Source organism: Felis catus, chromosome A1 (genome assembly GCF_018350175.1).
Source record: "Felis catus isolate Fca126 chromosome A1, F.catus_Fca126_mat1.0, whole genome shotgun sequence".
Lineage (NCBI taxonomy): Eukaryota > Metazoa > Chordata > Mammalia > Carnivora > Felidae > Felis > Felis catus.
In genome coordinates this window covers 108,100,226-108,123,683 of record NC_058368.1, presented here as the reverse complement: position 1 = coordinate 108,123,683, position 23,458 = coordinate 108,100,226, and the positions used below count along the sequence as shown (strand labels likewise).

Sequence of the window (23,458 nt, the reverse complement as noted above, 5' to 3'; positions counted from 1 at the left end):
TGAACACTTATATATGGCAGGTAATTCAGATCTTGCCCATATAATAGTGAGAAAAGTTTCCTCTATACATTTGTTAATGTTAAAAATATGAGTCAGCTAAAAGGAACCTCTCAAGTAAACAACAGTAGCAATAAAGAGAAAGGGGATGTGTCACTTAGGAGAGCACAAAGTTGGGCAAGCAAAACCTCAGTAATTGGCATTTCGTTAAAGGGGAGTTCCCAAGAAGAGCAAGAGCCACAGTGGATTTTGAGCTGAGTATTGGCAGGTTGGCATATGAGAGTGGGGAAAGAAAGAGTCCAAAAGGCAGGTTTCCAAGAGAGACTGAGGTCTGCACTGTGCTGGGGGGAGGGGACTACTCCCTGCACCTTGAGGAGGCTCTTTGGCTGAGAGGAACCAGCAGAATTGGCCCCAGTGACCTGTTAGGAAGACATTCAGAAGGCACCAGTGGGACTCCCACCTCCATGGTTTCCTAGGGCTTCAGCAAGAGGGGACATGGAAGCTCCAACATACCTTAAAATGTCTGGACACCACTGCCCTTAAAACTGATGGGTCAGAAATGTTATAATTCCACCTAACACAGAGATCTACTTGTTGCTTTCACAAAGAAAGGGTTTTATATATATAATTTTCTTAATGTTTATTTATTTTGAGAGAGAGAGAGAGAGAGAGAGAGAGAGAGAGAGAGAGTGGGGGAGGGGCAGAGAAAGAGAGAATCCAAGGAGGCTCCGATGATGTCATCGCAGACCCCAACATGGTGCTCAATCTCATGAACTGTGAAGTCACGACCTTAGCTGAAACCAAGAGTCAGACACTTAACCCACTGAGCCACCCAGGCAGCCCTCACAAAGAAAGTTCATGATGAGTAAGATTTGAGGGTAAAATTGGAAGAAAGGGAAGGTAATACACCAGGATCTTTCACGTCCAATTCTCATTCCTTCCCCGGCAAATGTTACTACCTGAAAGAAATTAAGCTCTTGCTTTTGTCCCTGTGGCTGGCTAAGCTAAGTAGCTGGCAGAATTCTGATACTTTGCTCTGTGCCACTGCCACGGTGGTAGCATACATGCCCTACATAATCCCTAGGACTATAGTGGGCAGACTGATGAAAATAGATCACCCACTCCCCCCAATATTCTGTGCCCTCATTCCTGGACCTGTGGCTAGGATGAGATAGTCCCATGATTATGTTATGTTATATGTCATAGTTGACCTGAACAGAAGATAATCTGGGTGAGTCTCATCTCACTACAAGAACCCTTAAAGCAGAGAGTTTTCTACCATTAGTGGCAGAAGGAGAAGCCAAAGAAATTGAACTCATGAAAGAGACTTGATGAACCATTACTGGCTTGAAGATAGGGTAAGGGGTGGGCACATGACAAGGAATACAATCAGTCTCTAGAAGCAGGGAATGGCCCTTGGCTGACAGCCAGCAAGGAAACAGGGATCTAAGTCTTATATCGACAAGGAGCATGAACACTGCCAACAACAATAATGTGCTTGGAAGCAGATTTTTCTCCCAGAGTCTCCCGATGAGAGCTCAGACTTGCAGGCACCTTGATTTCAGCCATGTGATACTGTGAGCAGAGAATTCAGCAATGACATGCTGGACTTCTGACCTACAGATAATATGAGCTAATAAATGGGTGTTGTCTTAAGCCACTAATGGTAATTTGTTACACAGCAATAGAAAACAAAACCACTGTTCACTGAATTAACTTTTCTCTAGACAGGATGTGAGGTGGTCCTCCAGCCTTGAGTGTATCTGAGTTTCCACTCTATGGTCAATTCACAAGACAAATAGATCAATACTCAGGCATTAGTAAACAACTCTGGGTTATTTACGATTATATAGGGAGGGGAACCATGGGAAAAGACTGGAGTCTCTGATAATTTGGCACATGAGGGACTTAAGTTTTATTTTCATTTGGGTAAAAAAGAAAATCAGATCTTATTTTGAAGTAATCGGCTGGTAAGACCTCATAACAGTGGGTGGTATTAGAATTTCTGGTAGCATATGGTGCCAGTCTCTGAAAAGGAAAGGCATTTTAGAGAGTTCTCTAGTAAAAAGAGAATGATGTCTGAAGTCAGGCAGATACGATTAAGTTTTATTGACAGACAGTTGAGTGTCTGATCATGGGCTTGTAGGAAATTTTTTAAACTCTTTGAGCCCCAGTCTACCTATTTTAAAAGAGGAACAATACTTATCTCATAAGATTTGGGGAGAATTAAATGAAATTTAGTTCATGTAAAATCTCAGTGCCTGCAGCACAGCAGACTATCAACTAATTTGTCCCCTCTATTGGAGTGGAAATTTTTTCACAACTTCCTTGTAATGTTTTTAAAGTAAAAGTAACTAAATTATAGCATATACTAGAGTAATGCTATCTTACAGAAATATAATGCATGCTACACATGTAATTTCAAACTTTCCAGTAGCCACGTAAAAATAGTAAAAATAAGCATATAAAATTAATTTTAATAATATGCTGTTTAACCCAATATGTAAAAATACTGTCATTTCAACATACAACCAATATAAAACTGTATTAATGATAAATTTTACTTTTAACTAATAAACTAAGCTTTCAAAGTTGTTTATATATTTGATACTTACAGCACATCTGAATTGAATATAGTCATGTTTCAAATGTTCAATTTTGGCATGTAGGTAGTGACTATGGTACTAGACAGCTCAAATATTTCAAAAAAGTCTCCTTTATTCTTTCTTAATTCTAAAATAAACATGAATAGGTGATAAATAGATAATTATAGATGTATGAGAACACACATGCATATACGTTACACTCTGGCATAAACTAAACAGGTTTTTTTTGTGTGTTTTTTTTAAACCATCGGTTCTTAGTTACAATAGTTGCACTGCGATAAGAGAATTAAGGTATAAGTGGCTTCCTAATTTCAAATTCCAAAAATACTACAAATCAGAGCTATATAGCCAAAGTAAAGTAAGTACAGGCAACCATGATAGCCAGGTGAAAACAAAATCCTGTCTTGCACAAAAGAATACAGGTTGGCTTTTAAAGTAACTTTACTTGAGGGTTATATATTCATTTTCTTTGCTTTTTCTTTCAAGACACTGGACTAGACTTTTGGATTCTACAAAGCTTGTTTCTTCTTTCTAAGTCAGTATCTCCATTATTGAGAATGAGAACTAAAGCATATTGGAAATGGTGGGAAATAGGAGTACTACACAGTAGCCACCTAAAGACTCAAAGAAAATCTGTAACACTTCTACTAGGATCTTCAAAGATGATTCAGACAGTGATCTTGCCCCTAGGGTGGATACCGTCAGGCAGGAAAAGAAGAAAAAAACCCCAAAAAACAAAAACCAACAGAACAAATTCAAACATGGGTAATACAAGGTACAACACTGAAAGAGACTGAGAGATACCAAAAAACATACCATGAGTATATATAAGAACAAAATCCTATTCAGTGGCAGTGAGGGAAGGTTTCCTAGATAGGTATCCTACACGAGAGATTTTTTTTAAATCTTTTTATTTTTAAAGATTTTAAAAATCTTTTTATTTTTGAGAGAGACAGAGAGAAAGGGAGAGCAGGGGAGGGGCAGAGAGAGAGAGAGAGAGAAAGAGAGACAGAATTCGAAGCAGGCTCCAGGCTCTGAGCTGTCAGCACAGAGCCTGACACGGGGCTGCAAATCATGACCTGCAAATCATGACCTGAAACAAAGTCGGGGGCTTAACCAACTGAGCCACCCAAGGGCCCCCAAAATGGTTTTTAAAGAATAGTTAATAGGGCTCCATGCAATTCAACAGATATATGCTGCCTACGTACTGTGCAGCAGGTCCCATAGAAAGCAATAGAGCTACAGTGATGGAGGTCTACGCTTAAGCTGTTGGGCTGGGGATGGAGAATAGTGGAAGAAAAGCAAAAACCAGAAAAATGTCACAGCTGTGGATCCTAACAGCTCTTGTCTCTTCATACCACCTCTGATAGCCCCTTGTCTCTGAACTCTTCCCAAGTTCTGCCTCTTGTACCCACAAACAATTTCTGGCTTCTTTTCTGTTTCTGACCCTCCACGTACAATCAGACTCTTGGTCTTACCTTGTCCGCAGGCCAGCCTGGCTGTGGGGTGAGTGTTTCATCTCTGACCCCTGCCCTGAAGCCACATGCAGACTCTGCCCACCCTTGCTCTGGCTCTAGCTGTAGTCAGGAAGCTGCTGAATCAAGAAGCTGCCACCACAACTTCCGGCTCCAGCTTTACTCTAGCGTGAAGAGGAAGTTGGGCAGAGTTAGGTAAGTATTATCACAGAGATAGTTTGGGTAGAAGACGTTTGACTCAGTCTGTAGGAATCCTATTCTTAAAGATCAGATGCTTGAGAGGAATTATCCAAAAAAGAACGGAAGGATCCGATTTTTTGGCATGGAAGAACCAAACGAATGAAATCAGGGAGAGGTGAGAATGTGGTGCCTTTAGGTAACTAGGGAATGAGTGCAGGGTCAGAGAAAGGAGCCTCTTAGGCACAGAGACAAAAAGATGCTGCACCTGTACAATGACATTACACTGTACTAAGGAGTCTGGCTTTAGAATATGGAACAGAATATGATAGTAATAAGTAGGGCAGAAAGACAAAATGTATGAATGATATTGCTTTAAGAATAAAGTGTGTGTATATGGCCATGTCGTTAAAGTATCACATATAACCTTTGAACTTCAAAATATTCCTGCTTCAATTACTTCCTTGATAAGCTCCATATAGCATTCGTCCGTAAAGGATAGTATGCGAAGAGTTGAAATGGAATTTTTTCAAGTTTATTTATTTATTTTGAGCGAGAGGGAGAGAGAATCCCAAGCAGACTCTGTGCTGTCGGCATGGAGCCCAACACGGGGCTGGATCCCACCAACCGTGAGATCATGACCTGAGCTGGAATCGGAGGGCACCCAGGTGCCCTGAAATGGAATTTATAGTACCTACGTGATTGTTTTATATTCATCTGTGTGTTTTTAATAAATCATCAGTATTGCAGGGATTGACTTCTTCCTGGTTTATTTTCCATTACTATGAACAGTTTTGTATTTACAGTATCTCCTTATGAACAGAAATTGCACACACGTGAGATTCAACGGGCACTGTCAATTCAGTGAGTTATTCTGCTATTCATATATTGTCTCCAAGACCATTTCCCCCCATTTTCTCTTCTCTCATAATAAAGAATTGCATATTCTACTTTATTAAAAAGTAGATTATATGGGGGCGCCTGGGTGGCTCAGTCGGCTAAGCGTGACTCTTGATTTCGGTTCAGGTCCTGATCTCACAGATCGTGGGTATGAGCCCGGGGTCAGACTTGTGGCTATCAGCCTGTCAGCATGGAGCCCACTTTAGATCCTCTGTCTTCCTCTCTCTCTTCCCCTCCCCCGTTCACTCTCTCTCTCTATCGAAAGATAAATAAAACACTAAAAAAATTAGGAAAAAGGAGGTGGATACTTTAAAAGAGAAAGGAAATTAACTTTTTTGAGAGGGGAATGTTAACATTTTGATCATTTGACAACTTCATGGGAATTTCTTAAGTGGAAAAAACACAAAAGATTTTTAAAAAAGAATTTCCTTTGGTAAAAAGAATGATCTCCACAGTGATTTCTTGGTTTAAAAAGTGAAAACAACTAAAGGAGCTTTTTGCAGCTTTTTGCTCCAAGTAAGACCTGCCCAACATATTCTTTTGCTCACCAAGAGATAATTTCAGTCCTATTTCCATATTCCATGAACTAATAAATTATAAATCAGTAAGACAAATATATAAAATATTAAAATAAGTCATCTATTTGTTAAGAATTCTGACAAACAACTATAGCACTATTCATTATTTCTTCATTTGTTTTTATATAGTTTTACTGCCGCTGCATATATTCTTTAAAGGGGTTTTTTAAATTAATGGACTTCTTTTTAGTAGTTTTAACTTTACAGAAAAAACTGAATGGAAAGTACGGAGACTTCCCATATAGCTCTCATCCCCATAACCCTATATTAACATCTTGCATTAATATGGTATATTTGTGTTATGGTAGGTATTTTTTATTTACTTATTAAAACAAATTTTTTTTACATGTATTTATTTTTAAGAGACAGAGAGAGACAGAGCACCAGTAGGAGAGAGAAGGAGACACAGAATCCAAAGCAGGCTCCAGGCTCTGAGCTGTCAGCACAGAGCCCGACACAGGGCTCAAACTCGCAAACCATGAGATCATGACCTGAGCCAAAGTCAGACGCTTAACTGACTGATGCACCCAGATGCCCCTTTGATAGGTATTTTTTCAAAAATTTTTTAAACTTTTCTCTACAGAGGTGTTGGATATTTTCCATTAGATTTATTCCTACAGACTTGATATTCTCCAATATTACCACAAATAGTTTCTTCTCTTTTATTACTCTTTCTAGGTATTTGGTGCTAGTATATAGAAATAAAACTAACTTTTGTCTACACTTGACATCTTATCAATTTGTGGATTATTTGGGGTTTCTCATATAAACAGAATCAATTGCAAATACTGACCATCGTATTTCCTTCTTGCCAAAGCATATGCCTCTACACCGATTAGAACCTCCAATGCAAGACTTAACAGAAAAGATGATCTTTCTCTAATTTCTGTTTTTAAATTTTTTTAATGTTTGTTTATTTTTGAGACAGAGAGACAGAGAGAAAGGGTGAGACAGAATCTGAAGCAGGCTCCAGGCTCTGACCTGTCAGCACAGAGCCCGACGTGGGGCTCGAATTCACAAACCGTGAGATCATGACCTGAGCCAAGGTTGGACGCTTAACCGGCTGAGCCACCCAGGTGCCTCTCTCATTCCTGTTTTTAAAAGGAATGCTTCTAATATTTGCTCACTTAGAACGACGATTGCTTTGGGTTACCTATAGATAACATTAATCACATAAAGGAAGATGAGGAAGTAGATACAACACACATGTAATTGGCATATAATTGGTATCCTCAAAGATATGAACCCCCTCCCAAAAAAGGACCATCTTAAGTAAAGACATAAATCAAGAAAACTTTTTGTCTAGATAAAAGGCCACTTATCTTTTACTCTACTATGAACCAACTAACACGAGACATATCCTAGCAAAAATGTTACTGAGCATCAACGGTAAAGAAAGAAAATTTTGGTTTGCCAGGTAAAAGTATAAGTCACAATGACTGTGTTTCTGATTTCTTCATAGCCTTGTTTTGAAGTCAGTAAAATGATGTCCTCAAAGAACTCAACATCCTCAAGGGAAGAAAGTGTGACTCAAGAAATTTTATGCCTGGTAAATTACTCCTAGGTATAAAAGCAATAGAAGTACAATTCTGAATACAGAAAAATTCAGGGAGTTCTTCTTCAACAAACTACTTCAGAATTTAATTTCAGCCAACTGAGAGATAAATGGAGAAACTGGCAAAAGGACAAAGTATGCAATAGTGAATTCATTTAACTGTGAAAACAGAATAAAATAAAAGTTTGTGGTTAAAGAAAAAATATATAAATGTCATAAACTCTAATGTTAAAATAATGTTACCTTTAACAAAAGTTGGTACAGGAAGAAAAAAACCATAGGCTCAAATTTATATGTATAAGAAAATTCATTTGGCATTGGGTTTTTTTTTTAAGTTTACTTATTTTTGAGAGAGTCAGCATGAGTGGGGGAGGGGCGGAGAAAGAGGGAGACAGAATCCCAAGCAGGCTCTGAGCTGTCAGCACAGAGCTGGATGTGGGCCTCAACATTCACAAACTGGGAGATCATGACCTGAGCCAAAATTAAGAATCAGATGCTTAACCATCTGAGCCCACCCTTGGGCCCTGGCACCAGGATTTTTAAAAATCCTTCCAGGAGATTCTATTATGCACCAAAATTTAGGAACCACTGCACAATGGGAATAATGACAGTCACTTTCCTGTTTAAGCCTCAGTTGTCCACGGGAAGTGCAGCAAACAATGTTGACTTCCACCTGTCCCAGGACTGTTGAACAGGGAGATAGCAGTGGTTACAATCCGTACAGTTAAATCAGGAATGAGATAACTAAGTTTTTTTTTCTTCTTCTTGGTATGACACATTGTTTTATCATAACAGTCTCAGCAAGAACAGGCTCTTATTGACTATGAATCTTGCCCATTGTTATAGAAGTCATTAACAAAGTTTACCCTGAATAAATCCACCCAGGATACCCTGTACCCAGAACATCCATATCACTCAGCAAGACAGACAAAAGAACAGTAAGCACAGTACAGACCTAAAATAAATACATAAGAAAACAAACAAACACCAGAAATAATCACCTGTAAGCTCTGGTATCCAGCAAATTCAAGAATATTTAAGGTCTCTTCTTTGGGATGAGAGTAGTGGGGAACTAACAGAACCTTGTTCTTTCTTTCCTGTACCCATAATTTTCTTATTCCATGCTGGGTTTGCTCATCAGCCTATTTGCTTGTCTGGGCTTTTGGTCCATAGAGGCAGCAAAATCAATTCCAGATATTTCTCTCAGCCCATCAGAATGGCTGCAATTCTGAGCCATTGGCAGCCAGTATCTTTGCTTTTCTTGTACATTTTCTCTGTAAACTATAGGAACAACTCCTGCCATCCCTTATTATCATTTCCCCGGTAATTCTGAACCACCAGCTTTAGCCATAAAGAATACATACACTTACGTGTATGTTAGCTCTTTTGGTAGAAAAATTACCCAGAGTTTCCTTTCTGGAGTGAATCTACCTCTTTTAAGGGTGTCTTGCACACTTTCACATTTTGAAGACAGTAGATCTTGCTGCTGTTACGTAACCCCTCAGGACTTAGAGCAGATTCCTCAGCAGGCCCTCTTGCTCCTGGGATCATGGAAATCTGTAGCCACTTCATTCACTCCTAGGTTAGCAGACACCTTGGCCTTCTGACCCCTTGGGACTTAAGACACCTGGGCCAGCCTAATTTCCATTTTTGAAAATGTTCTTTTGTGTGCTCGAAATGTATGTTTTCTGCAGTTGTGAGTATAGTGTTTTCTACATTGCATTAAGTCAAGCTTGCAAGTTATATTGTTTAAATCTTCCTTACTTTTTCTGTTTTTTAAAAATATTTATTTATTTTATCGCTATCAAAAGAGGTGGATTATATCACCAACTATGATTTTGATTTTGTCTAAGGTCTATTTTTGCCTCTTAAATGTGGGCCATGTTAAGTCTATAAAAATTTGGAATTTTATATCTTCCTGGAGATCTGGACCTGGACCTTTTTTTACGTTATTCTTTTTTATTTTCAGATTTTATCTTTAAACAATCTCCACACCCAACATGGAACTCGAACTCACAACCCTGAAGTCAAGAGTCACGTGCCCTACTGACTGAGCCAGTCAGGTGTCCCTGGACCTTTAATTATTATTAAGTGTTTCTCTATCTCTAGTAGTAACTTTTCATTTTAAATCCTGATATTATTAAAGCTACATCAGCTTTCTTTTAGTCAGTACTTGCACGGTTTAATTTTTGGAATTCTTTTGCTTTCAGCTTCAAGATCTCTATTCAAAACAATGAGAGTTTAATGAAATTTAATTTGACAGCCATTTTACCACATTGAAACTCTCTGTCCACTGTTTTCTGGCTTCCATTGTTGTTGGGATCTAACTGTGGCTCCCTTAAACATATGCACTGCAGATATGTGGCTGGACAGCAGGAACTCCAGTCCAGAGCAACTGTTCCTAGATCAAAGTCCTCTTTCTCGTGGACTCAGATTATAAGCCTCCTGGGCTAACCCAGAAACACAAACTTGAGTTATCAGGAACTTTAATGTTGTTTTGACATTGGAACCTCTTCACTTTCACCAAGAATTTTTGCTTCAGAGATGAACAAGTACTGAGATCAAGATTGGCTACATAATTTATGTGTCTTGTACAAAATGAAAATGCGAGGCTCCTTTTTAAAAAATAGTAGGAATAAAATAAACCCACGATTATATGATCAATTGATCTTTGACAAAGGAGGCAAGAATATGCAGTGGGAAAAAGTCTTTTTGGCAAATGGTGCTGAGAAAGCCATTAGAGCTACATGTAAGAGAATGAAACTGGACCACTTTCTTACACTATAAACAAAAATAAACTCAAAATGGATTAAGGACCTAAAGGTGAGAACTTAAACCATAAAAATCCTAGAAGACAGCACAGGCAGTAACTTCTCTGACATGAATCATAGCAACTTCTTTCTAGAGATGTCTCCCAACACAAGGGAAACAAAAGCAAAAATAAACTATTGGGACTACATCAAAATAAAAAGCTTCTGCACAGCATAGGAAACAATCAACAAAACTAAAAGACAACCTACTGAATGGGAGAAGATATTGGCAAATGATAAGTCTGATAAACAGTATCCAAAACATATAAAGAACTTATAAAACTCAACACCAAAAAACCCAAATAATCTAATTAAAAATGGGCAGAAGACATGAACAGACATTTCTCCAAAGAATACATACAAATAGCCAACAGACACATGAAAATATGTGCAACATCACTTATTGGGGAAATGTAAATCAAAACCACAATGAGATTTCACCTCACATCTGTCAGAATGGCTAAAATCAAAAGACAAAATGGGGTGCTTGGCTGGCTCAATTGGTGTAACATGTGACTCTTGGTCTCAGGGTTGTGAGTTCAAGCCCCATGTTGGGCTTGGAGCCTACTTAAAAAAAGTAAAAATAGGGGCGCCTGGGTGGCTTGGTCGGTTGAGTGTCCCACTTCGGCTCAGGTCATGATCTCACGGTCCGTGAGTTCGAGCCCCGTGTCAGGCTCTGTGCTGACAGCTCAGAGCCTGGAGCCTGTTTCAGATTCTGTGTCTCCCTCTCTCTCTGCTCCTCTCCTGTTCATGCTCTGTCTCTCTCTGTCTCAAAAATGAATAAACGTTAAAAAAAAATTTAAAAAAAAGTAAAAATAAAAATGAATAACTAAAAAAAATACAAGAAACAACAAATGTAGGCAAGGATGTGGAGAAAAAAGAACACTTGTGTACTGTTAAAGGGTATGCAGACTGGTGAAGATACTACAGAAAACAGCATAGAATCTCCTCAAAAACTAAAAAGAGAATTACTCTATGAGCCATTAATTGCACTACTGGATATTTACCCAAAGAATATGGAGACACTAATTTAAAAAGATACATGCACCCCTATGTTTAGTGCAGCAGCATTATTTACAATAGCCCAGTTATGGAAACAGCCCAAGTGTCCATTGATGAATGAATGGATAAAGAAGATGTGGCAACATTACTCAGCCATAAAAAGGAATAAAATCTTGCCATTTGCAAACACATGGATGGAACTAGAGAGTTTAATACTAAGCAAAGTAAGTCAGTCAGACAAAATAAATACCATATGATCACATTCATATGTGGAATTTAAGTAACAAAACAAAAAAGCAAAGGAAAAAAAAGAGAAACAAACCAAAAAAACAGACTCTTAACAATAGGGAACAAACAAATGATGACAGAGGGGAGGTTGGTGGGGACGATGGGTGAAATAGATGATGGGGATTAAGAGTATGCTTATGATGAACACTGAGTAATGTATAGAAGTGTTGAATCATTATATTGTATACCTGAAACTAATATAACAACTGTATGTTAAGTACACTGGTATTAAATTTTTTTAATAAAATAAAATAATAAATAAATACACACATACATAAATACATAAATAAATAAAGGGGTGCTTGGGTGGCTCAGCTGGTTAAGTGTCTGACTCTTGATTTCAGTTCAGGTCAGGATCTCATGGTTCCTGGGATTGAGACCCTCATTGGGCTCTAGGCTGACAGTGTGGAGCCTGCTTGTGATTCTCTCTCTGCTCTCTTTCTCCACCTCCCCTTCTCTCTCTCAGAATAAATAAATAGATTTAGAAAGAAGGAAAAGAAAGAAAGAAAGAAAGAAAGAAAGAAAGAAAGAAAGAAAGAAAGAAAGAAAGAAAGAAAGAAAAAATACTAAGACAGCAATAGCAGAACATTAAACCAAGTTCAGGATCCTTCTGAACAGGGGAACCTGTGTTACTGCACAGGCTGCACACTGAAGACACTGGCCTGTATAAGCCAGATCCTGCTTGCTGGTCCGATCGATTACTCTTCCGCACCAACACAGCCATTTGTTCCACTAGGACTTCAGTGAAATTCAAAGGAAAAGAAAGCTGATCACAAGACATGAGTTGTAAAACTTTAGAAATTGATAACCTTCTTGCAAACATATATACGCTTTTTCTAGAAATAATATATAAATGAATTCTTATAACTCTCAGTTATTGACTTCAGAAGACAACTTAACCCTAATTATAATAAGCAAGCAGAAGTGTAAGAGAGTAAAGAGACTCATATGAATGAGATCTGTGAAGAGTTCCTAGCAGAGGGCTTAGAGTTATGCTTCGTTGCACTTTACTGATACTTCTTACAGAGTCCTAAAATAAATGGTTAATAGAAATCCAATATACAGTTTGAGAGATAACCGGCAAAAATAAATATACAAAGGTTAGAAGTAGAGAGACTCAATACTGCTATGTCTACGAAAGAACAAAATGGAAAAGTAGTTTATATTCTAAGCTAAGCAGAACATAATAAAACTCCATAAGATGAATTTTGAAATTCATAAAAATGTTGCATAAAACATAAAGAAATGTTTAAAATCTGTAACTGAGTCTATAAGAAAGAAAAATTCATAGGTGCCAGAAATGAAAAAGGACTCATTTCTGCTTTGGGAAGTGTGTTAACTGATACTAAGGCAGAATACTGGATCTAAATATTGACCCTATTAACTAGAGACTGGAGTTTAATCATCATAGGAGGACATAACATAACAGTTTTGGCCATTTCAAAGCGGGGATATAGAACTGATACTTCCTATAAAAAGAAATGACGTGTGGAAGGGTTTCCCCTTTGGGTAGACAAACTCTATCAAATCAGAGAAACATCAAGGAAGTAAGCTCTGAGCAGGACTCTGGGATAGCGATCCCCACTCCCCCACCAAGAAACAAAATGTAAGTTAAGCCTCTCTCAGATGTGGAATCTGAATTTATTCTACCCCTATGGTGAGGGAACTCCTGGCCAAGACATTAATATTAAAGCTGGTGCGGGACCCCAGTGAAAAACACCCAGGGTGCCAGGCAGTAGCAAACTCCAAAGTGCTCTACAGGGATGCTTCTTCAGCAGTGGTCACATGAATTTTGTACTCAAGATACACGGTAAAAAAAAAAAAAAAAAAAGACAAAACATATGACATTATGTCCACAGAAAAACAATAAACAGGAGTACAAGCAACCTGGAGAACTTACAGAAAAATATTTCTGCAAAATAATTCTTTCAAATGATTAAAAAAATGGAAGAAAATAAAAAAGTTTTAAATTACTGTTATTAATAATAGTAACAATAATGGATTTTTGAAGTTTACTTATTTATTTTTGAGGGAGAAAGATAGGGAAAGCATGTGATCAGAGGAGGGGCAGAGAGAGAGAGAAAGAGAGGGAGAGAAAATCTTCACTGTCAGCATAAAACCCCCTACATGGGACTTGATCCCATGACCTGAGCCCAAATCAAGAGTCAAATGCTTAACTGACTGAGCCACCCAGGCACCCCCCAATAATGAATTTTTAAGAGAAAAAATATTAAAGAAAAACAGTAAATAAAACTACAGTATAATATATATGGAAGACAATATGCAATTTTGATTTTAAAAATACATAATTTCGGGCGCCTGAGTGGCTCAGTTGGTTAAGTGTCTGGGACCTCAGCTCAGGTCATGATCTTGTGGTTCATGAGTTCGAGTCCTGAGGTTCATGAGTTTGAGCCCGACTCATGCTCTATCTCTCTCTTTCAAAAATAAATAAAAAACATTAAAAAATGTTTTTAATATACAATTTCCAGAAATGAAAACTAATGCTTTGAATTGAAAAATTCAATTAAAGTACAGATTATACATAGCTGAAGAAAAAAACAGTAAAGTGGATAATGGAGCAAAGCAAATTACTCAGGATATCATGAAATGATAAGATGGAAAATAAGAACGAGTGGTTAAGAGACAGGAAGACTAGGGGCACCTGGCTAGCTCAGTCGGTAGAGTGTGTGACTCTTGATCTTAGGGTTGTGAGTTTGAGCCCTACGTTGGGTGTAAAGATTAAAGAGAAAAAAAGACACATGAAGGATAGACTGAAAGGCCTAATACAGACTGAAAGGATTTTTAGAGTGAATAGGGATAATAGAAGAGAGGATGCATATGAAAATACAATGGCTGAGAATTTTCCAGAAATGATGAATATAATAAATTCTGAAATCAGAAGAGAGTGGAGACTGGAGAAGAATAAATAAAAACAAATCCACATCTGCACTGTAGATGATACTGCAGTGATACCTACCACTTCAGTGATACCACAAAATGCATAGATTAAAAGGAAACTCCTACGGCAACCTTGAGAAAAGATGGAGACTACAAAATACATTTTTTTAAAAGTTTATTTATTTATTTTTGAGAGAGAGAGTACAAGTGGGAGAGGGCAGAGAAACAGAGAGACACAGACACAGAATTGAAAGCAGGTTCCAGGTTTTGAGCTGTCAGCACAGAGCCCAACACAGGGCTCCCACTCACAAACCATGAGTCATAACCAGAGCCGAAGTTGTACGCTTAACCGACTGAGCCACCTAGGCTGCCCTACAAAATACTTTAGAAAGAAAGAAAAATCTGAAAGACAGACTGGAAAAATGATTTCATTGATAACAGATATATCAGCAGCAACTATAGAAACTGGAAAACAATAAATAATACTTTCAAAGTGCTGAATGGAAAGAACTGTCAGAACAGAATTCTGTCGAGTGAAACTATCATTCACAAATGAAGGAGAAATAGACATTTCAGACAAACCAATTAATGCAGGCTGCCTCTTACAGACTCTCAGGAAAAGAACTGTCTTAATAAAAAGAAACTTGAACTAAGGCAGAGTGAGAGGCAAGAAACAATAGTGATCACATGACTAAAAATGTTGACCTAACAAAACAGCAGCAAAAATGACCAATTTGATGTTTAAAATAGGTGATGTCCCCCTCCCTCCTCCAAAATTAGGTTACGTATTTTTGAGAGCCAGATGGGCTTAATGTAAAGTTTACATGGACAAATAAACCAGAATAGTTGGGAAAATTATGATATAGGAGAGTAACGAATGGGAGCTCTCTCTACAAGACAGCCAAACACTTTTATGAAGATTACATGAGAATAATGTGGTCTGGCATCTGAATACACAGATACATCAGTAGAACAAGATAGAAAACATGAAAACTGCTGTTGTGATGTGTGTTGGAATTCAGCATAGGTGGTCCCCAATTTACAATGGTTCAATTTAAAAATTTTTGACTTTATGATGGACTTTATGAAAAATCTCCTGAGTTTCCAGGAGAAATCATACTTCAGATTTTCAATCTTGGTCTTTTCCTGGGAGAGCGATATGTAGTAGGGTAATTTGTTGTGATGCTGGGCAGGGACAGTGAGCCACAGCTTCCAGTCAACCACGTGATGATCATGAGAGTAAGCAAACGATATACTTATAAGCATTGTCTTTCACTTCATTACAGTATTCAATAAATTATGACATATTCAGCACTATATTATAAAATTGGCTTTGTGCTAGATGATTTTGCCCCACTGTAGGCTAATGTAAGTGTTCTGAGCACAGTTAAGATAGGCTAGGCTAAGGTATGATGCCCAGTAGGTTAGGCAGAGTACATTCATTTTCATTTTCTGGTATTTTCAACTCACAATGAGTTTATTGGGACATAACCCCATCATAAGTTAAGGAAGCTCTGTATATGACAAAGGTAGAACTTCAAGTCTTGTGGAAAAGATAGATTAGGCAAAAATCTGTTAGAGTAACTGGTAGATGTCAGGGAAAAAATAAATTTAATCTCTACCTACCTAAAACCAAAATAAAATCTAAGTGGATCAAAACCTTAAATGTAAAAAATTAAAACTATAAAATTACTATAAGGAAATATAAAAGGATATTTATTAAAAATCTTGAAGTGGGGGGCGCCTGGGTGGCTCAGTTGGTTAAGGATCTGTCTTCAGCTCAGGTCATGATCTCGCGGTTTGTGAGTTCAAGCCCCGCATCGGGCTCTGTGCTGACAGCTCGAAACCTGGAGCCTGCTTTGGATTCTGTGTCTCCCTCTCTCTGCTCCTCCTCCACTCACGCTCTGTCTATCTCTGTCTCAAAAATAAATAAAACATTAAAAAAAATTTTTTTAAATCTTGAAGAGGTTAAGACTTTTCTAAGAGTGATTAAAAAAAAAAAAACCAGAAACTGTAAAATAAAATATTGATAAACTTATCACATATAAAACCAAAAATTCCTGCACAGCAAAATAGAAACAAAAACAAAAGAAAACAAAAAACCTCCCCCCTAATCCCATAAAAACATTAAAAGAGAAATGACAGTCTGGGAAAAAAAATCTTACAATTCGTATCACAAACAAAAGAAAAAAACCAACAATTGTATAGAGAAATGGGCATACGATGTGAAATGACAATTCACAGAGAAGGAACTATCAATGATTCTTAATATATGAAAACATACGAAAAGACTTTTGACTTGAGTCACAGTAAAAGAAATGCAACTTAAGACTCCAGTAAGATGGATTCTCTACCTATCTGATTTGTAAACAACACAAGAGTTTCTAACATACTGTTAACAAGGGTATGGAGAAATCTTCTTTCAAAATATATATTACTGGTAAAACCATAGTTGATGAAGCTGAAGGTAATCAGATATAGGTAAATTCTAGTTGCTGCTTCAAATAAACCCCACAATTTTATTTACTTAACAGAAGTGTATTTCTTGTACATGAAACAGTCCACTGGGATTTCCTAGTAGTGGGAGCAAGTGATGGGGGGAGGGATGTGTAGGGAAGGAGGTTTGAGTCATGAATTCACTCAGGGATCTAGGTTGATGGTAATTCTGTCCTCTCCAACAGGTAGCTTTAAAGTTGCCCTGATATCAATATCCAGTCAACAAAAGCAGAAAGAATTTAGAGAACTGTACGTGGTAAATATCTTAGCTTGGGCTGCTTTAACAAAATACTATAGACTAGGTGACTTAAACAAAATAATTTTTTTCCCTCATAGTTCTAGAAGCTGGAAGCCTGAGATCAGGGTGCCAGCATGGTGAAAGCCCTTGTCCGGGTTGCAGAAGGCTAATTTCTTGTATGCCTGAAAGAGAGCGGGCTAGGTCCTCTGTCTCTTCTTACATGGGCATGAATCCTGTTCATGAGGGTTCCACCTTCATGACCTAATTACCCCCAAAGGCCCCACCTCCAAATACTATTACACTGAGATTAAGGTTTAAATTTAATATATTCTTTTGAAAATTTTTAAATATTTATTTATTTTTGAGAGAGAGAGCGTGAGTGGGGGAGGGGCAGAGAGAGAGGGAGACACAGAATCTGAAGCAGGCTCCAGGCTCCTAGTTGTCAGCACAGAACAGGATGAGGGGCGTGAACTCACAAGCTGTGAGATCATGATCTGAGCCAGTCAGACACTTAACTGACTGAGCCACCCGGGCACCCCTGAGATTAGGGTTTAATTTTGGGTATTTATATTCAGTCCATAACAGTAAGCTTTTTTTTTTTTTAATTTTCACTCGCTTAATTGAAATGTACCAAATGTCCTTCCAAATTGCAACTTAAATGGTATATACATAGGTGTTATAAACTCTTTGAATAAACTTTAAAAACTGAGGTTATAGTTGCTATATAACATTACATCAGTTTCAGGTACATGATATAATGATTCAATATTTGTATATACTGTGAAATGATCACCATTTTAAGTCTAGCTACCTCCCTCATCACACAAAATTACAGATTTTCTTTCCTAGTGATGAGAACTTCTAAGACTTAATCTCTGAGCAACTTTCAAATATGCCATGCAATATTATTATTACAGTCACCATGCTGTACATTATATCCCCATGTCTTACTTATTGTATAACTGGAAATTTGTACCTCTTGACCCCTCTCACCCCCCTTTTTGCCCACCCCCCAACTGCCTCCCCTCTGGCAACCACCAATCTATTCTCTGTATCTATGAGTTCTATTTTGTTTGGTTTGTTCATTTTTTTTTCAAGATTCTACATACAAGTGAAATCATACAGTATTTGTGGTTCTCTTTATAACTTATTTCACTTAACATATTACCCTCAATGTATATCCGTGCTGTCACAAATGGCAGGCTTTCATTCTTTTTATGGCTGAGAAGTATGTGTGTGTGTGTGTGTGTGTGTGTGTGTGTGTGTGTGTGATATATATGTATATATATATATATATATATATATATATATATACATATATATCACATCTTCTTTATCCATTTGTCCATCAATAAGCACTTAGGTTATTTCCATATCTTTGTAAATAATGCTGCTATAAACATAGAGGTGCACTATCTTTTTCAAATTAGTGTTTTCATTTTCTTCAGACAAATACCCAGAAGTGGAATTGCTGGATCATATGGGAGTTCTATTTTTAATTTTTTTGAGGAACTTCCATACTGTTTTCCATAGCAGCTGCACCGATTTGCATTCCTACCAACAGTTCATGAGGGTTCCCTTTTCTCCACATCCTTTTCCACACAGGGTCACCAACACTTTCGGAACAGGAAATTTTAAGGGGGCAGCCATAGGAAAGCATTGAAATGCATTTGTAGAATAATTTGCTGAAATTAAGACGTACATGCCCTGTGATACATGCCCTTTGAGGAATTTATCCTACAGATATATACACATATATGCAAATATGCTCACTTTAATATTGTTTTTAGTAGCAAAACATTAAGCAACCTGTAGGTGTTTGTGAAATACATTATGATACATGCATGTAATGGATATTATAATAAGAATTATAAAGCCATTATATTATAACTTATTTATATGTGTAATATAAAATATATTTATAATATGTTATAAATAATTATATAAATTATTATAGGAATTAGAAAGTTGTATATTTACTGATATGAAATAATCTGGAGGAAGTATTTTGGATGAAAAAACACGTAGAACAGTATGGGTTCTATACCACCATTTACATGAGAAAAGAAAATACTACGTACACACCTTATATGCTTGTCTACGAGTATTCTGCCTCCAGATGGATATACAAGAAACTGGTACGAATGGTTGCCTGCACAGAGGAGGGGGCCTTGAAGGCAAAAGACAGAGATGGGAAAAAATCTTTCACTGCATAGCTTTTTGTAGCTTCGAAAAAAATTGTTTTTACTATGTACAGCCTAGTCAAAACACAAGATATTTAGAGGTGCCTGGGTGGCTCAGTCAGTTAAGCGTCTGACTTCGGCTCGGATCATGATCTCACGGTTTGTGAATTTGAGCCCCACATAGGGCTCTCTGATGTCTGCACAGAACCCACTTGGGATCCTGTCTCCCTGTTTCTGGCCCTCCCTTACTGGCATGTGTATTCTCTCTCTCTCTCTCTCTCTCTCTCTCTCTCTCTCTCTCTCTCTCTCAAATAAACATTAAAAAAAAAAACCCAAGTTATTTAAAGATAAACCAAAATATAAGAGAACAATAATATGGAAGATGCTGGAAGTTAGGCAGAAACACAGTGATGAGGATTAGTTAGAAGGCAGGTAGACACAGTTTTAAAGCAGATGTTTTAAAGACATCTATGCAGGATACAAGTCCAAGTAACCACTAACAAAACAGACATAAAATGTATAATTCTGAAATAGAGTTGGGGTAAAGAAAAGTTGCAGTAAAAAAGAAAACTTCAGCAGAAGACAAAAAGGAAGAAACAAATGAAAAGCACAAAATGGGACAGGTAGTAATAATTCAAATATGTCAGAAATTGCAATGAATGTGAACTGATTAAGTCATAAGTAAAAAAAAAAAAGAAGCAGCGTCTGGGTGGCCCAGTCGGTTAAGTGTCAGACTCTCGGTTTTGGCTCAGGTCATGACCTCAGGGTTTCGGGAGTTCAAGCCTGATATCTGGCTCTGAGCTGGCAGCCCGGAGCCAATGCCCGGAGCCTGCTTGGAACTCTCTCTCTCCCTCTCTTTCCCTGTCCCTCACCCACTTGCACTGTCTCTGACTCTCTCAAAAATAAATAAATAAACTTTAAAAAGTTTTTTTAAAAAAGTAAAAGAAGGGGCGCCTGGGTGGCGCAGTTGGTTAAGTGTCCGACTTCAGCCAGGTCACGATCTCGCGGTCCGTGAGTTCGAGCCCCGCGTCAGGCTCTGTCTGGGCTGATGGCTCGGAGCCTGGAGCCTGTTTCGGATTCTGTGTCTCCCTCTCTCTCTGCCCCTCCCCCGTTCATGCTCTGTCTCTCTCTGTCCCAAAAATAAATAAAAACGTTGAAAAAAAAATTTAAAAACAAAAAAAAAAAAGTAAAAGAAAAGGAAACTTCAGATAGGCCCTTCCAGATTGTCCAGCCTGCCAACCAGCAGAGATGTGAGAAAAGCCATCTTAGACCATTGACTCCCCAAGCTGGCCCAGACCAGAAGAGACCATCCAGTCAATTCACAGAATCATAATAATAATAAATGTTAAGCCACCATGTTTTGCAGCAAAAGTTAATTGACAGAGTTGGGATTTTAAAAATCATAATAAAATATATCAACAATTTTATGCTACTAAATTGAAAAACCTTAAGAAAAGATGATTTTCTAGAAAAATATTCCAGAAACAGATTCAAAAAGAAAGAAAAATATGAATGAACATAAACCATTAATTGAAACCATTACTCTCATTTAAAGCACTAGGTTTAGAGTTTATATGAGATTAAAAAAAAGAACAAACTTCAAATAACAGTTAATTTGGAAAAAGAAACAACTAATGTAACTTTAATACAGAGTTACACAAGAACAGAATGGAGAAATGAAAATGAAAGGCCAATCTTGCGGATAAACATACATGAAAAGCCCCAAACAAAAACGTTAGCAAATGAAATCATGCATATACATTCATACACAGAAAACGCACATATTTTTATATGTTTACAAATGCATCATGATCAGGACACCTGGTGACTCAGTTGAGTGTCTGACTTTGGCTCAGGTCATGATCTCACAGTTCATGAGTTGAAGCCCCACATCGGGCTCTCTGCTGTCAGCACAGAGCCGGCTTCTGATCCTCTGTCTCCCATTCTCTCTGCCCCTCCCCTGCTTGCACTCTCTCAAAAATAAATAAAAACATTAAAAAAAAAAGAAGCAAATACATCATGATCAAAAAGGTTTTACAGCAGAAATGCAAAGCACATTCAACAATAAGATATTTAACATAATTTCCTTGTTGTACTCGTTAAAAGATTTAAAAAGAAAAAGCCATTTGGGGCACCTGGGTGGCTCAGTCAGTTAAGCATCCGACTTCAGCTCAGCTCATGATCTCACAGCCTGTGGGTTTGAGTCCTGTGTCGGGCTGTGTGCTGACAGCTCAGAGCCTGGAGCCTGCTTCAGATTCTGTGTCTCCCTCTCTCTCTGCCCCTCCCCTATTCATGCTCTGTCTCTCAATAATAAATAAATGTTAAATAAATAAATAAATAAATAAATAAAAAGAAAAAGCCATTTAATCATCTCATTTGGTACAACAAACATGAAAAAACTCTTACATGACTATGAATGGACAAAAACTTTCCTAATCTGAAGGGTACTGTGCAGGCTTTTTTGACTTTTAGCTGTCAGCTTTATTCCTGCACTTGCTTTTTCTCTTCTGCCACAGGAGGCTGGAAGGCTGACAATTCTATTTCCCTTGTTCCCTTGCTGTTGTTTGGTTAGGTTCTGCCAATGGGAGACAATGGTGAGGATTTAAAAGGTGGCAGAGGGAAAGAAGCCATTGGTTGCCTTCTGCTCCCGGCCCTAGCAGCTGCACCAGCTGGGCCCCAGCTGCCCAGCAGTACAGCATTCCTGGGCTCTGAGAAGCACTTTCACCTTTTTGCTCCTCTGTCATTTCAACTATTTTGTAATTAGTTCTCTGTGTTAACTACCCTCTGTTCGACATTCCTAAAATGGTTTCTATTTTTCAAACTGGTTAATAAGTGATATGAGTATCCATCAGCCTGCAACAAACATCATTAATAGTGGTGAAACTTTAAGAGATTTTCCTGTGAAGATAAGAATAGGACAAAGATGCCTGCCCTTACCGCTTTCCAAGGAATATTGCACTGGAAGCCTTAGTCCAAGCAACAGGATAATTAAAAGGAAATGACTTATAAGGAGTTAAAAGAAGGTAAGAGAATTGTCAATAAAAAAAAAAAAAAAAAAAAAAAAAAGGATGCTTGGCAACACTCCTTGGTGCTATATTACACCAAAATCAATTGCATGCTTATAAATGCTATCTGAAGGATTTTTCAGAGAGGGCTCTCTGGTGTCTTTGTATAAGGGAAACTGATCTTAAAGGATCAGGGCCCTGCCCTTATGACCTCATTCAACTTCAATTACTTCCTTTGAGTGCCCTCTCTAAATACAGCTGCACAAGGCTTAGGGCCTCAGTATGAATTTGGGGGGGGGGGCAGGGACACAGTCTGTAACAAGAACGTACACCCTGAAAGAAGGTGAGAAGCTAGGCTGCCTGTGTTTGCACTCAGAAAAATTGAGGTATCCTTAATTACTTTTAGGTCAAATGTCTTTTATTAAAGAGAATAGAGCCTTTGAATAACTCGGATAAAGGGCGTAAGTCACACGGAAAACAGAGACTGAAGCCAAAATTCCAATGGATTTCATGGGAACCAGAAAGCCACCAGGGACCAAGGCTGCTCTATGTTTATAGTCTGTGGGGCTGATTCTTTATATGGTGTTGCAGGTTGGGCAGACAATGAAAGATAGGTCTCATATAGTTACTAAGCATGAAGTTAAGTTGTGCACTTCTAACAAAATATTCCGTTCCTTCATGCGTTTACTATGTATATCCATACCTTTACTTAAACTTAGCAAGAAAACTTAATGTAGATTGAAACATAAAAGTCCAAAATAAAATTAAATTCCATAAATTAATGTTTAATCTAGGTTTATAAAACAAATGTACCCAACCTGACATTGAGTCATGAGCTACCAAATATGGAAGTTACATTTTATAACTATAAAGCCCTACTTCTTTGTAAGACCACATCTGGTAAAGGGAGTATTATTATCACAATTTTTTAAAAATTTTAATTCCAGTGTAGTTAACATGCAGTGTTGTATTCACTTCAGGTGTACAATATAGTGTTTCAACACTTCTGTATGTTACTCAGCGTTAATCCTCTTCACCTATTTCTCCCATCTTCCCACCCCACCTCCCCTCTGGTAACCATTTGTTTGTTCTCTATAGTTAAGAGTCTGTTTTCTGATTTCTCTCTCTTTTTTTCCCCCTGTGTTCATTTATTCTGTTTCTCAAATTCCCCATATAAGTGAAATCATATGTTATTTGTCTTTCTCTGACTGACTTTTTTCACTTAGCTGAGGGGACACCACGGCTCTACT

At 37.8% G+C, this 23,458-nt stretch overlaps 1 protein-coding gene across 3 annotated transcripts in view; it reads right to left on the bottom strand.

Moving 5' to 3' along the window:
- CDC42SE2 (CDC42 small effector 2) overlaps positions 1 to 23,458 on the bottom strand; it is a 187,129-nt gene that overhangs the window by 126,738 nt on the left and 36,933 nt on the right. Inside the window, exon 1 of one of the 3 annotated variants that reach the window (XM_003980739.6) lies at positions 4,082 to 4,220. The exons of the other annotated variants lie outside the window; for them this stretch is intronic. The gene's annotated coding sequence lies outside the window, so the exon portion shown is untranslated. Of the gene's footprint in view, positions 1 to 4,081; positions 4,221 to 23,458 lie in introns of those variants that run through there. 3 annotated transcript variants of the gene reach the window in all.